Source organism: Malurus melanocephalus, unplaced genomic scaffold (genome assembly GCF_030028575.1).
Source record: "Malurus melanocephalus ecotype Western Australia unplaced genomic scaffold, MMel_1.1 scaffold_176, whole genome shotgun sequence".
NCBI classification, from domain to species: Eukaryota; Metazoa; Chordata; class Aves; order Passeriformes; family Maluridae; genus Malurus; species Malurus melanocephalus.
The window spans coordinates 1241428-1254651 of record NW_026623408.1 but is presented as its reverse complement, the minus strand read 5'-3'; the positions used below and the strand labels follow the sequence as shown (position 1 = coordinate 1254651).

Here is a 13224-nt window from a genome sequence, read left to right as displayed (position 1 = left end):
ATCTGCTCCTGGCCAGGTGTCCTTGCTGCCGTTGGAGCCAGAGCCATCCCGGCGGGTTGCCTTTGGGATAACGCAGCCCYGGGGCTCTGAAGGGTGCAGATAAGCCGGGTGGGATAACCCCGGGGCAGGGGCGTTTCCCCCGCTGAGTTCCTTGGCCAAGATAAAGAGTGAAGAGGAAGATGCCTCCCGTGTGGATCAGTTATTGATAAAGGCAGATGCTGACAATAGAGATGAGGAGCTAGTGCTGCAGACAGGCAAAGAATCCACTCCTTTCCTGCATCCAAAAGCTGATTTCAGGGGGATCAGGTGTCTCCCCCTGGGGAGGGTCTCTCTCTCTCAGTCTCACTGACACATTTACCTGGCTGCAGATTCAGGAGCTTGTTTGTTCTTGATTCCTCTGAGCCAATTTCCTTTGGCTTATCCCAAACTGGGGTGGCTCCAGTGGGACAGAGAGAGGTGCAAGCATCTCACTGAGCCCCCTCACCCCCAGCACCCCCTACACTCCCATGGGGTTGGACTTTTGGGCAGCACGAGGACAAGAGAATCCTCCAAAAATTCTTTGCTCACCCCAGAGCGGGAGTGGAATAGTTTGGGCACACTGGAGGTGTTTGTGATCATTAAGAAGGTTTCTCCAGCCTCCCTGACCAGAAGTTTTGCTCCCTGCAGTGAAATGTATGCACCTTTCAGATTTTGGTGCTTCCCCCTGGTCCGTTCAGCTCTGCAGAGCTTGGCTGAAGCTGCCTCTGAGTGTTCCAGAGTTTGRCCAGGCTGAAATAGAGTAAGGGACATACAGGAACAATGTATTGAAGAGCTCTCTCCACTTTCCCTTTTCTTCCAGAAAAATCTGTAATATCAGAGAGGCTTCCCAGCCCGGAGCTCCAGCTGAGTGACCCTCATTAAGGAAAAGTCCCTCTCCTTTGAGGGACCACTTGCAATAAATTGGATTTTTTTAAAAAGTACAATGTAGCTGTGTTTGCAGCAGATAAGATTTTTTTTTTCTCTGCATTTTCCTTCAACAAAATCTCAAGAGCCAAAATATCTGTCTTGAACACGACCATGGTGCCCAGGTCACAGTAATTGATATTTACTGCACTAACAGTCCTCTGCAGCACAGGAACCATGCCTGGCTGGCTGCGTGGGCTCATTCCTTTGTCCAGAGTATTCTCTTGGGTAAATGAATGCATTAGTATTTCCTCTGAAAATTAATTTTGTGGCAGATAAAGAAARCATGTGCATATACATAAATCTTGTGTTTTCTGTCTGGGCAAGAGGCTAAAAAAGCAGGGTGTGTCTGGATAGATTTTGTTCAGTATTTTTCTCCCTTTTTAAAATACCTCATTCAAATGTCAGTTCATTCTTCTCTATTTCCTGCCCTTATCCTCCAAGGCTTCTAGACCAGGCTTAATTAACTTTAAGACCTTTTATGTCCATCCCTATAGTTTGGGTCCTTTCCTGGAACATTTCCATTGTTCTAATTGCCCTGTGTTGTGAGATGATGCAAATGATGTTATCACTGCCCTTGTGAATTCACAATGAGCCTTTCAAGAGTTTCAGTTACAGCTTAGCTCATGTCGGGAAGATTTCATCCTTAAATCAAAATAAACCTAGGGAAGCAAATTTCCAGTTTAGTGTGCTGATGGAGGGAAGCTGGAGAGCCTGAAAAGTCAGGTGTCAGACGTGGAGAAGCTGGAGAAGATGAGGAAAGCCATTGTGAGTCCCTTCTGTGTGGATTTGTTCCTATGTGGGAGTGGTTGTGATTTGACAAAGATATTTCTTAAGCTGAGGTGAAACTCCTTTTTTCCTCTTCAGAGGCTGTGTAAGTGGAACATTTATTTCTGCCACACTCACGTTTCAATCACAGCCCCTGCAAASCCCTCCCTGGTGTGAACAAACCCTTTCACTTTCAGAAGCTGAAGCTCGCTCCATCTTTGGGAGGTGATGCAGCTCTTCATGTCACAGCAGGGAAATGAGGGAAATGTATTACACAGGGAAATGTGCCCTCCCCTCCTGCTTGGGACACAGGCCCCAGTGCAACTCAGTAATTCAGCATCTCTTCTAATCCCAAACTCTCACCAAAGCTGCTGCTGGCAAATCCAGGGTACAAAGCAAAGGTGTTTGAAATGGTGCTGCAGAGGATGAGCTCTGGGACAGCTCTGTCCCTGTCAAATTCACATTTTTGTCTTTGTGAAATGAACCCACAAAAACCATTCCAGTTTTTGTGCTCTCTGCTTTCTGCTCTCACTTCCTAATTTCTGTGCTGGGTGAGTGTGAGGTGGAATGATCTGACCCTCTGAATGATGCCAAAATGTGCAATAATTTTTTATGCTTTAGTGAGAACCTAARCTCTGAAATTAACAGTACTGAGCAACAGCCAATATACACAAATTCATTGTAGGTTTGGGTTCCAAGAGGGGGTGCTGAAAAGTCTGATACATCATTATTAATATTGATTACTTGGCCTAATCCTAACATAGAACCATGGAATTATTAAAGCTGGAAAAGGTCTTTGAGATCCTCAAGTCATGACTAAAGTGATTGTCTTGTAGACAGATCACACCTGACACACAGTGGCAGCAAAGGCCAGAAATAATGGAAATCTCTTCTGAATTCAAGTCTGGGGCTGGAGGAAGAGGGAGAGAGCATCCCACAAATGGAATGGAGAAGCTGGCCCAAAGGTTATGGAACCTAGAGGTTAGATATCAGAAAAAAAAATTCACTGTAAGGGTGATCACACACTGGAATTGTCTGTCCAGGGAGGTGGTGGGGTCACTGTCCCTGGATGTGTTCACAGACAGCCCCAGGGCCATGGTTTGGGTGATGAGGAGGTGTTGGGCCATGGGCTGGAMTTGATGATCCCGAAGGTCTCTTCCAGCCTGGTTCATTGTGGGATTCTGTGTGTGAAGCTCTGTGCCAGGGGATTCTGTGCTGGAGCTGAGCCTTTCCCATCAATGCCAGGATTCCCCACTACCTGCAGGAGAGCAGCACCAGGGTTCTGCTCTGCTCAGGACAAATGCAGGAGTGTGTGCTCCTGGAGGATTTCCAGAGCACGGATTGACAGCTGATAGCATCGCGAAAGGAAGGGGAAGGGAAGGCTGGTCCTGGCAGAGCATCGCTCAGGAATGTGGATAAAGGCAGGGGAATAGGAGCCATAGTCCAGGCTGTGGGAGGAGATTTCCCTTCCCCCTGTCCTGCCCAGTGGGGCCAGGGCCCTGTGAGCTGCAGATACCCCTCCTTGTGCCTGGAGAGCTCTGTCAGGGTCAGGACACCATCCCGGGTGTGGTGCTGGGCTGGGGGACAGAGGAGGATCAGAGAAATGGGTGACCTCAGTGGGGACAGAGGGGCCCTGCTGGTTTGGGGCTTTTAACAGGATATGAAATACAGACTGGAGATTCCTCACCTTGAGGTGTGCCCCAGGATGCTGGGGAAATGGGACAGGAACAGAAAGATTTGGTGACAACTGGGCTGGGACACTAAAAGTGACCTCTTTGCGTTTCAAAAATGAGTAAATTTTGAATTTCTGCCTTTTTGTCTACCTCTAGCTATGATGGTGCTCTGTGACTCATTTCAGATTGCCATGCTGGGGCAGAAGAATTCTCTTTGCTGCTCTTGGAGAAGATACCCGTGCAGTTTCTGTGATTTGTCCAGGTAGCCATGCTTGCCTGTCTCTGAAATATTTGTCATTTTCCACTACAACTCCTGGACTTTCCTGGATAAYACTTGATAAAGCTTTCACCTGCAGCTGCTAATCCTTGTAAGAGTTTTGCTCTCTGTCTCTCCAAAATCCTTGCCTGGAGAAAAGTCTTCAGAGTGTCTGTTCACCTTTTGACTCTTTGTGTTTACTGATCATAAACCTTTACTGGGATATTCTCAGAGCACCAGATCTGAAGTGTGGSCAGTGCAGTGGATGGATAAGTTGTCCTGGTGCCTCCTCCTGTCTCTGCCAGCTCTGGCAATGCCAGTCTCACACTGCTCCAGGCCCTGTGAATGTCCTCACTGGCACCAGGGAGGGCTGAGCCCCAAACCTCCCTGCCTCGATGTGCACAGCAGCAAAGGTGACATCAGACAAACACCATCCAAGGCAGGAGCATGAGACAACACATCCAGCAAAAGCTTGCATTAAAACACAGCTGGTTCCATTCTTATTGACACATCTGGAATTCAGGTGCAGATGAGTGGAARTCAAATGAAAGGGGCTCGTTTGTGTCCCTGCAAACAGGCTCCTGCCAGTTTTTATGAACTTTTCCCATTCCAAGGCCAGGTTCCCTGTAGCTGTGCTGAGGAATCCATCCCGTGCAGGGCTCAGCCCTGGGGAGGGGAATGGCTGGAGCCCCAGGAGAGGGCTGTGAGCTGGCACCTGACCCTGTGCACGACAAAGGGCACACAGGACACAGCCACAGACCTGGCAGGAGCTGAGAGCTTGGGAGGGGGAGCAAAACTTCAACACATTTGGGCTGTGAGGGGATGRAAGTCCAGGGATTCCTTGGCTGGGATCCCTCCTGGAGGCACCAGCTGCATCTACTCTGTGTTACTGCACTGTAAATAAAYGGATTTATGGGATGGGACACCTGAGACTGCCATGGGAAACCTGGGCTGGAGCTGGGCAGGAATCCTGGTCTGCTTGAGGGTGTGTGGGGAGCCAAACAGGACCTGTGGGGTCCTGGAGCTGGGCAGGGATTCCAGCCCTGGCAGGGATTGTCTGGGTTGGCAGTGGGGCTGTGTGAGCCCCTCCTGGATGGTTGGCCAGGGGAGATTTCGGCACAGCTGTGCCCCCCTCCTGCACCCCTTCATTCCCATCTGTGCCCCCCTCCTGCACCCCTTCATTCCCAGAGTTTCTCGTGGGACTCCTGGGTTTGCAGGGGTCGGTGCCTGGGCTCAGGATGGCTCTGGAGCAGGACCCCCCCAGTTCCTGGGCAGCCACAGTGGTGGCTCCTGGTCACACTGTACTCCTGGSATCTGTTGGTGTGTTTGCAGTGGGAATCCTCCCTTGGGGCCCTGARGGGAGCCCACAGGGGGATCAGACAAACTCCTGGATCACAATCTCCAGCCCTGGGCTCTCCAAGGGCTGCTCTCCTCCAGCCCCACAAGGGCTCTGTGGTCACTGCTCTGGGATTTTGAGCTGGGCACCTYTCTGTCCTGCCCAAATAATCCCTGTGTGCTGTGCCCAGGGCAGGGAGGGAAACCACTCACACCAGCGCTAAGCCTTGAGGGGTTTGGGGTTTGTAAACCCACAAGGGGAACACATTTGTTTTTAAAAAAAGACACCAAAATAATTTCATGCCCAACAAGTATCTCACAAAAACAGGGAACCTCTTATTTTCTTCTTGGTGCTAACATTGGAACTTCTGAGTTAAACTTCTAGAACGTGAGCAAAACCTGGAATTATGACAAAAATACAATGAAGAATTCTGACAGAAAGCTCAGCTGCTAGAAATAATCAGTTTTCTGGAATCTGTGAGCCTCTGCTCTTTTGTAAAATATAAAGAATTGCTGGACCTGATTTAATTATGACAAAATTACAATGAATTATGACAAAAATGCAATGAAGAATCCTGACAGAAAGCTCAGCTGCTAGAAATAATCAGTTTTCTGGAATCTGTGAGCCTCTGCTCTTTTGGAAAATATAAAGAATTGCTGGACCTGATTTAAGCCTGTATTGTGTAGACACGAACCCTGACAAAAAAAAAAAAGAATTTCATGAAAGTTTTTCTATTTTTAATTTGAAATATTAATTGGATGGACAGTGAAGTCCTTTGTTTCATGAGTGCCATAAATCAGAGCAGCTCCTAAGCTGTGCCCCGTGATTTTTACCTCTATCCTGTTTTSAGAGCAGTTTCAGGATGTGGAGCAGAGCTGGCAGCAGAGCTGTTAACTCTGCCCTGCCCCAGCCTTCTCTGTGCCCCATCCAGCACTCTGAGCTGCAGGTGGCTCAGGGACACACTCTGTTTGCAGAACACAATTTAATGTTAAAACATTTGTTAAAAAAATGTTTAAAAACCAGTTTTTGCTCTTCTTTAAAGAGCAAAGCTTTGGGAAATGCTTCCTGTTGCATTGCAGTGCAGCTGTAGCAGCCTGAAAAATAACCCCAGGTTTGTGGGTTTGTGGGCAAAGCAAGAATGACTTTTTAATTGAGTTTATCCTTTACTTTCAAATTAATTTGTTTTATTGCTTATAACTTTCCATTCTTCTCTACAGTGTGCTGTGCTATTCTAAGGCTTTCACCTGCTGAATTAATCCTGTGTCCTTTTCTCCCCTAGATCACCCTTTATTTAAGGATAAAAAACACCTCCTGGAGATACCAGGGATGAACTTCAAGTCAGCATTGCTGTGATTTGTTTCTGGTGCATGGGTTGTTGTTACAAGGCACAAATTAACCCAGGATGAGGAGCTTTTGTAAATCATTGGAGCATCCTTGCCTTTGTCCAATATATTTTCCTGCACGAACATCTCTAATACTGAGTGCTTTTACAAAACTGATCTAATGATTTACATTCAGAGGAGGCAGGGAGACCTGGATTAACTACACCTTTGTTAACTGCAGGAGCAGCCAACTTGGAATACTGTTGGGAGCTAAGAATGGAAGAGATTTTTCTCACAGAAATTCATCTTCTTCCATATCTTTTCTCCCCTTGCATTTCTTCCCTTCCTTTATCTTCATTACAGCATGACAGGCAGCGCAGCAAGGTGCTGTGCACACTGACAGTCCCAGTGCTGCAGAACACATCTCTTACAGAAAAACCACCACCACTTCATCTCTTATGCATAAATGCTTTGTCTCTCATGCTGTACAGAGAGCTTGTTAGTTCAGGGACCTGCCACACCGGCTYGAGGAAAAGATAAAAAGCCTTTTCAACCAACTTTTTGTGTCAAGCCACTGCTCATAAAGTAACTCATCAGAAAAGAAACRGATCTTTTTGAACCCAGAGATCAAGAAAGCTCTGAAATAAGAGTTGCTGGTCTTTTAGAAGAGGGTCTGGYGCTCCAGTGTTGGGGTGTTCAAGTACCTGGCATGGTTTAAACTCGGGATTTAGGAGAACAAATGCCTGACCTGTTTGTATAAACTCCCCTCTCAGTTTTACACAGACATGCCAGAGCCGGCCAGTGAACAAGGTGCTGTCACCTCTCTGGGCACATAAAGCCACCCGCCCTAAGGACAGACACCAAATCCACCCCACTGCAATCAAACATTTCCATGGAAGCGTGGCCCAGCACACCCCTGCTCGCTGCAGGCAGCCCTGGAGCTGCACCTGTCCCCACCACCACCAAAATCCCTTCCCAAAGCCTGCACAGATGCAGTTTGCAGCACAATCTCCATCTCCWTTCCGCTATCACTGAGCATCGGCAACAGAAGCTAAACATTACAAAGCAAAACTCAAAAAACCCATGAAATCTCTCTTTTTTTTTAAAAAAAAAAACAACCAAACTGAGAATACTGTGGTGTAGCCCCACAAAGCCAGAGATTCCCCCCTCCCAGTGTCTGTTATAAACAGCKCTGCTGTTTGTAGTTAACTTGGTGTGGGTGCCATGAGTGTAAGGCTCAAAGGATCCTGTGGATAAGGATAAAATTAATAGCCCTTTTGCTGGTATTTCTTAAATTATTTACCACATTAGAAAATAATTTGGGTGGAGGCAAAAACCCCTTGAAATGAACGTCACAGCTGAAGGACAGAAAACAACATTTATCCCTTACCTGAGGCCGAGGTGGKGGAGCTTTGGTTTGGTACCAAATCAGGCAAACCAAACGCACCAGTATCCCAAAATGTGCAGCAGAACACACAAAAAACGAAGATCAAATAGAAAAATCCACTTCTCTTTTTGTGAAGCAATACTGGGAGTGTTCAGCTCTCCAGTCTCCAAGGTTTTCCAGCTGGGAGTCAGCCTTTTCCCATCCTGCATCCCGGCATCCTGTTATTGTTCCAAGTCTTAGTAATACAGTGAGAAAAGGGAGTGGAGGAAACAAGATAAACTTCGCCTTATTATGGCTCTATCTTATTTGTTGCTGACTCTAATGAGGGAACTGAATAAAAGGAAACTGGCTCTGAGAGAAACACCAAAGTTGGTCTGTTATTCAGAATTGTTTTGGAAGGAGTTGTAGTGAATATCTGAATGGTGCTTTTGGTGTCTGACACTCCATCAGCACAGACTATGGCTGCTCTGCACAAACAGCATTTTCAGAGCAGGTGGAAGTGTCCTATCTACAAGAATTTTTGTACCTGGAAGACAAAAAGGYAAAGCCCTCATGTTAATGAGAGTGGGCTCCTGGTCAGCTCTGTCAGTGCTGGATGTAAAAATGAAATTCACAGCATTTTTCACAGGTGAAGTGAAGACCCCAGCAGTGTAGTGGGCCTTTCAGAAGGAGAAAATGTTTATAACATCTCAATTCTAGTGAGTTCTAAGTCTGGAGACCACTCAGGGCAGACAGCAGGGGAAGCTTCAGTGTTAAACTGAGCACGAGGGTGTAGCTCTGGCATCGTGMAGTACAAATGAAAGAGGATTTGAAAAAAAACTAAATCATGCAGAAAAAAACTGAGAAGTGCTGGTCTTACTCAAAGCTCTCTCTTTTGACCCACTTATAATAAATGCMGRCAAATGCTCAATGTATCTTAAGTGKAATATTAATAATTTTAATTATTGAATTAAATTAAACTTTTAGCATTATTCCACAGTTAAATGCTCTCTTGCCCCTATCTGTCATCACAGTCCAGCACAGGYAGTGGCATTGATTTCCTGCCTTGCCAGAAGGCTGAGGTTGGTCAGATTGTTCCACATATTCATGGYGTACAGCAGCAAAGATGAATGGCTTCTGAAGGCATTTGTTACATTAATTATTAAAAAAAAAAAAAGGAGACATTTTTCAAAGTCTTGTGTGAGAAGCCCACAGGAAAATCATCTGTTCGGTGAGCTGTGTCACTGCTGGGAGAGGAGCAGGGCCATGGTGGCCGGGCTTTCCAGGGCAGGGCGTTATCGGGGCAGGACGGGCTCTGTGATAACCCCGTGCCCAGGGCACGGATCTGCCCGACCCTGATGGGGGCTCCACCAGGGGCCTTTGATGTCCCTGGGGGCCTTTGATGTCCCTGGGGGCCGGGAGTGGGGGGTGGGGGCTCAGCTGCTTCAGGGAAAGGAGCAGGGAAGGGATGTCGCTGCTGGCTAAACAGTGACATAAAATAATAGATACAAAAACACACAAAAGTGGGTGAAAAAAACAGAGAGAAAGAAGAAAGTTGATTGTGGGACAAGCCTCTTTTATCTACTTTAGCAACCAGAGTATACATTTGTGTTAAACATACATTGGTTAAGAGACAGCTGTTTAATTAGTAATCAGAACATAATTGGTGAGTTTGCAAAAGCTACAGTATTAGTAATGTTYATAATTTCCAGCCACYTGCRTTATCAATTCTACATTTCAATCTCCTTTTCTCAGCAGTAGCCAAGGCATTTCTCCTCCATGTAGGYTGTTAACACWCCCTTTCTTTTCTCAGGACYCAGTCATACACATAATTGGCTGAGTYTCAGAATCAGGGCTTRTGGGGTCACTTTTTTCCCCCACAAAGGGAGGGATCTCCCCTGCTCAGAGGGGACAGGAGGAGAGCCCAGGGCTCCCTCTGTGCCCCAAGGCAACAGACAACCCCAGCTTACCCAGGTCTGTTTGATGCCTGATAAATTATCTTCCTCTTTTCTGATTTGCTTCATCTCCCCAAAAMAGTTTAAGGCAAGAAGTGAGAAAGCTTCCAAAGGCCTTTTTACACACTCTGCTCCAGAGCTCAATGGAAAACTGAAGTTTAAGAGAAAAGTTGTAAGTTTAAGAGAAAGATACTTCCATTGGTATTTTAGAGACCTGATTTACCATCTACACCCTTCCCATGTGTCTTTATAGGTTTCATCTCTGCTGAACTGATTAAGTTTTCTTTCTGGTTATGAGCAAAGGTCTATGGAGATGTTTTGGAATGAAGAAGCCATTCTTGCAGCCCYCTGCCACCAGCAGTGAAGCTCCTGATGGCTCAGAGGGTCCTGTGCCCTCTGGTTGATCCCAGACATTTGTCCTGCTGTCCCTCCTGGGCTATAAATGTCACCAGGTTTTAAAGCTGCTGACASTAAATTCTGGCAAGTAGGATTTCTTTGAGATCTTAAACTTTTAGAATTTATCATCAGGGCCAAATCACAAGACTTTGGAAAAATCCCTTGGTGGCTCATGCCTTTTGCAAGCCAGARGGGAATGTTTTAAAAATATGATTAATCCACACTGAGTTCTGCTAATGCGAAAAATCCTTTGCATGCTTAGACAACATTAGCAAACATAGTCACCTTTWAGGTGCCTGATTTTGTGTATGGACTATTATTAAACAGTCCARCTTGTGGAAGTGAAAGGAACAGGTGAAAACTGAATGGAAAGCTCAGCCTCATYTCCACCATCTGTGTGACTCATGGATGGAGATGGCGTCTCGAGCAAAAGGAGCCACAATTATTTACTTGGCATTTCTCGGRGTTTTCCTGCTGGTCCTTTCTCCAAATGACATCAGGCCATTCCCATTGGTCAGTCCAGCTCTGCTTTGTGAATTTTCTTCCATGTTATATCCAGCTGGATCCATTTGCTGGACCCTTTGCTTCTCTCCATGTGCTTTTCCTGCAGATGTCCAATCGCTGCTGCTTGGGGCTTTGGGGCACCTGGGCTTGATGTATCTGGTTCAGATCAGTGCCTCTCCCGATGAAACTTTGGGTTTAGCCTGTGTTACTGAAATGCTGGAGTCTGAGCAATTTGTCAGAGTAGTAGAGTTTAAAATCGTCTTCCCTCTCCTGAGTGACGGGGTAGAACTCAGCTTTCCTTTGAAGGTGCTTGTGCATGGTTTGAATTTGACATTCCTGGGAATGTGSAGTAATAACTGTCATCTTGCTGCTGCTGAGAGGAAAAATGTGKTATAATGGGCAGAAACAGAGCCCTTGTTCACCACATTCAGTSTGCTCAATCTGCCTGCTCTCACAGACACCCATAAGGGGTTAGGGTGAGTTACAGGGGYGGTGACTGCACAGAATAAATGTGGGATTAAAGCACCTTTCTTCAGAATTGTGTTTGATCTGTGGCTGAGGAGATTGGTCAGGTGGTCTGGAGCTCCAGTTTCCCTGCTTGCTGTGTACCCAGCGTGTGGGCACAGCTCCTGGCCACAGTAGCTTTCAGGTTTTCACTGTAGTGCTTGTTTGCTGTCCATCTGATCAGGGCTCTGGGAAGTTCTCCTCAATGAATTAATGGAAAACATAGCTGCAGGAACAAGTTCATTGCTTTCTCAACCAGCACAGGTCCCAGCAGAGGGGATAAAGCAGCCCATTCCTTTCACTGAATGAGACTTTTCCTTTCCTTCAGCAGTAATTCGAGTTGTGGTGAAGTTCCATGTGATAGATAAGCTCTTCTTGATAAGCACAGCCATCAAAACCAGAGACAGCTATTGACACAGCTGCTACTAATAAACTTCTAATTCTCATCCTAGGGCTGACTCTCGCTAGGGAAGGGTTTTACCCTTGGCAGTTCAGCCCAAGAATGTTTTTGTAACACTTTATAAAAGTTAGATTTAGTCTATCTTGCTAAACCCAGCATGTTACAGCCCCATGCCAGTGAGGATTGGGAATTCAGGCACAGCAATAACAAATACCGTGTCAGGGTTTTTCTGACCAGTTAGGAAATGGGGTAGGGGAGAGCACAGGCTTCCCTTAGGTTATAAAAACCAAACCCCAAATGCTAATTTTGAGCAGTTCAGCTAGTCATTGTACAATCCCTCCCATCTGAAATGTGCAATTGTATCTCAGTGCTGTTTGCAGTCTCTATGGAAGAAGCATTACTTAAAGTTTAAAAAACAACAATTCCTGCTCCATGTGGAATGTATAATCTGTGCAGCACGTTGTGCTGTTATTTCTGGGCCTTTAATCAGGGCAGTGCAGCGCTCTGAGTCATTTCCACTCGGTCACTGGCTTCCTCCCTGTCACAGCTTGAGGTGCGCATCCTGGAGGGAGCCTGACTCAGCTTCCTTTGGTCAGGTTTCTCAAACAAAGGAATGTAGCTCTGATTTAGTTTTAATTTAAGCTGTATTTATAAAAAAGCTGCTGAGGAATTCGAGTTAAAGCTGGTGGAATTGGGTGCTTGCTGGGGAGCTGTGATGACGTTTGCTGAGATGTTTTCCAGAGCGCTGTTCTGTCTGTACCACCCTCATTCTGCTTCACCAGATCTCTCGTGGAAGGGTCAGTCCCGTGCTCCTTAATCTCTCATCACAGATGAGACTTCTGGCTTTATAAAAACCAATGACTACAGGGTTTCCCCCTAAAATGTTCAGCAGGGAATGATCCCAAACCATCTTGTTGCCTTGTTTGGAGATGACAGGAAGGRATGGTACAAGATGGTACAAGATGCGCCCACATTGTGCTAAAGCTTTGTAACATCTGAGCAGAAGTCATAAAATGGAACTGCGTCACTGCTGAGCTGAAGGAAGGAATCATGAGCCCYTTTGATGTGTGCACTGAAGACACAATCCCCAGGGATTTGGAACAACGAGCCTGCAGGCTGGCTCTGGCACAGTAACCTGCATGTATGATTTCATGACGAGCATGGTCTTGAGCAAGTCTAGTGTGTGAAGCTGGTAAAAAGTTTTCTGCAAATGTTTCTGATGAAGAATCTTGATTTCAGTGAAGTTTTTTTTTTCCACCCAAAGAACATACCTGTTTTAATAGGAATGGCTCTTAAAATASAAACCCAAATAGAAACCCAAACCAACACATTCTATTCTTAAACAAAAGGGATGAAAATCATCACCTTTCACTCATGAACTCTGTTGGTTGTTGAAGCAGCCCAGCTTCCACCTCCGATAGTGGAAATGCTCATGTTTTGGTGCAGAAGAGATTCTCTCTGTGTGCCAGATCTGAAAACATAGTGATAACACCCATCTGAATTTTCGGTAAAGTCTGCAGTGCAAACATTCTTTGGCAGTCTGTGGCATTTATTTACAATAACTCCAGAAGSAGAGGGTGCAGGAGAAGATGTGGGGCTGCTGGAGCAGGAGGGGCTGCTGTGGTTCCCCTTGTGAACCCCTCCAAACCCTGTGCCCATGTCCTGGCTGTGAAGGGTCAGACAGGACCAGGGCTGTGATGGCCTCTTCCCTGTTCTCCMTGCTCTGTTTACACAACTCTTTGCCCATCCTGGTCCTGGCTTTCCCTTGGCACTCTCCCCATTGATGGGACAGSCTGCCAGCT

The 13224-nt window shown here is 46.3% G+C and overlaps 1 protein-coding gene across 1 annotated transcript in view; it reads right to left on the bottom strand.

Moving 5' to 3' along the window:
- Window positions 1-7993, bottom strand: part of CDH5 (cadherin 5) — a 28923-nt gene extending 20930 nt beyond the window's left edge. Inside the window, exon 1 of the mRNA XM_057372659.1 lies at window positions 7688-7993. The gene's annotated coding sequence lies outside the window, so the exon portion shown is untranslated. The remainder of the gene's footprint in view (window positions 1-7687) is intronic.
- Between the last annotated feature and the right edge of the window lie 5231 nt (window positions 7994-13224).